This window comes from Xiphophorus hellerii, chromosome 23 (assembly GCF_003331165.1).
Source record: "Xiphophorus hellerii strain 12219 chromosome 23, Xiphophorus_hellerii-4.1, whole genome shotgun sequence".
Classification (NCBI taxonomy): Eukaryota; Metazoa; Chordata; class Actinopteri; order Cyprinodontiformes; family Poeciliidae; genus Xiphophorus; species Xiphophorus hellerii.
The window spans coordinates 25,678,819-25,681,732 of record NC_045694.1 but is presented as its reverse complement, the minus strand read 5'-3'; positions in this window follow the sequence as shown (position 1 = coordinate 25,681,732).

Here is a 2,914-nt window from a genome sequence, read left to right as displayed (position 1 = left end):
CTCCTGGGTTTTCTGATCTCCTTTGTTACTTTCACACAGGTCGGGTGACAAACTGGCACGTTTTTACCTCTCTCTGTGTGTGTGTGTGTGGGTGTGTGTGTGTTTCCAAATGATCTGTTTCAGCTCCAGCCTGAAGGAAAATCATTAACGTTATTAATCACATGGAAACTCGGGTTTTTGTGTGGTCGCTCGAGACTTACCAGAAACTTGTTTTTATCTTTAAATGATTAATCCAGCGGGGATAATCATTTCCCCACAACCTGGTTCCCCACCCAACGTGCAAACACCAGAAGAAGAGATTTTACATGCTACAATGATTGTAGGTAGTCCTTTAGCATAAGTGGGAGCATTTTATAGTTAGTAGCAGTAACTGTATCTTTAAAAGTTTGTGTTTGCTCTGTACACGCACCCTTATAAAGTTTTAAATCCATTTATATGAAATTATGGCATTAAAAAGTCCTAAATGAATTTTTTAAAAAAGTTAAAAGTTAACTGAAAAAACACAAAATCTTACCAAGTAATTTTGGTCCAGTTTCTACAACACTTAAAATAACGCAAAACTAACTTTATAATCAATCTTTCAGCAAAATATAGGAGCTTGTTTTAAGTCAATAATTCCTTAAAATTTCAGAAACAAAATATTTATTCCATTGGGAAATTATTTCACTTACAACATGGGAAAAATGTCTTCTTGTAAGAGAAATAATCTGCCAATGGAATAATATGTCATTTTTTTTCTGATGTTTTAAGGAATTATTCACTTGGTACAAGCTCATATATTTTGCTGACAAGTTATTTGCAAGTTGCTTTTTATATTATTTCTGGTGTACTAAAATATATGCACTAGAAACTAAACCCAAATTATTTGTGTTTTTGCAGTGTTGACCTTAGATACGTTAATCACAGGTGTTCAATTTTGTCTTGACGTGACTATTTCATTTTGTTAGTGTATTTTTGTTTCTCATGGGACCTTTCTGCCAGACACTCGGACATCTTCACTGCAACCCCACACACTGCCACTCAATGCTAATATGACCTAGCCAGCTAGCAAACAGCTAGCACTCATTGCCAGTTGGCTGGACGAAGTTCGTGCATTTACTTGAGGATAAACGTATTAACTTCCACTCATAAAGGTCTTAAATTTGAGTTAATAAAACCTACAGAAACCCTGCCGAGACAGACAACCACACACACTTAACTTACAGCCAAATCAAAGCTAAAAATAACATTCGAGTCAATGAGCTTTAGGAGAAACGCCACACTTTCGGCTGACCTGAAATTGTCAAAAGTGATGGTTTCAGCCCAGACTGTTTGCTGCGCAGCAGATAAAGTAGGTCTCTGGGACTGAGTGGCTCAAAAAGATTTGTTTGCTTAAAAAAACAAAATAAAAAAAACTTGAATTAATAGGTTGCTGCTTTCAGAATAAAGTCCCGTTGACCGAGTTAAAATCCACTGCAGAGATTTGAAAAAAACCGTGTAGTGATTTACAGGGGTTTACAAGCAGTCAGAATTGGCATGTAGTAATATTTTTAGCATTTTTCCATGATGAAAGCCATTTTAAACAAACATCACTATGGATCTATATGAATATCCTTGAAGGGGATAAAACCTCCAAAATGTTTCTGATTTGATTTTTATGCACGTTTTTCTGAGTGTACTCCGTGTTTCTTCTCTGTGTATTTGGGGATTCTCCAGGAACTGCTGGTTTATATATTAATTGTGGGCTCTAAATTAAACCTAGCAGGGCTTGTAATCATTATTCTGGTTTGTCGCTCTGATGGACTGGTGACATTGGGATGTAGAATATGTCATATAACAACAGACATAATGTTCTGTGACAGTGGATCTGAAGTTTTTTATTATCACAGTAAATACTTTGTTTTCCAAAAATCACCATACTGACCGACATTTTTATTTTGAAGCAGCTGTAGGACTTTCACTTTGTTGGGTTATGTCAAATAATTTGAGCTACAAAAAAAAATCTGTAACTTTGTAAATAATTAAATCCATAAACTTTTTAAAAACACCGATAGGATGTCTTTTTTTCAGGTATTTCATCTGCATAACTGGCAACAAACTCAAATATTGACTCATTTTAGAAAAAAAAAATTCTCCTCATTTAGAAACATGCATTAGAGCCATCAGTGCCACAATAAAATAATTTTCATTTCAGATAAATGAGTCCTGGGTGTTTTCCTTCTCTCATAAATGTGTCAATGTGTTATTTATTCACATTAATGCTTTTGTTTTAGTTTTTAAAACACAAGAATTAGAGCATAGTTTTGTAGTTTTAGCCTATCTGATGACATTGTAAAACATTTAATCTGATTTTCTGTTCATTTACTCAGTGCTTAAATAGCCACATGCCGCCCGCTGATGAGATGTCGCTCTGGGTAATCGCCAAGGCCGACTATATCAGACACTGCCACTGATCGAAACTACACATAATAAACAACATTTTCTTTATTTAAAGGATAAAAACAGAAACGAACACTGGTTGAGCAAAATATGTTTCAATATGTCTAAAGTGTTTTTAGTTAGAATAATTTCTCAATGCTGTGTCCCGTAACACTTTCTGTTAAGACAAACTACAAACTTACAGTGCATAGCTAGTGGATGACAACTGATTCTACGTGGTAAATTGTAGTTCTTTACATACTGGTGAATTATAGGACGTTTGAGCGCCAACAGCGTCGGACGGAGTGGGACTCGAACCAGTAACCTGCCGATTGCGAGACGAACGTTCTGGGTCGGAAGAGCAAAGGCCAGAGTCCGGCTAAATATCTTGACCGCATAATATTGAGCAAACACGGACATTGTAATTAAAACAGACGTTTGATAACGTAGGAAGGAGACTGCTTCTAATAAATATTAAACGGTGAAAACGCAGGGCATGATGGGAGGCGGCTGCCTT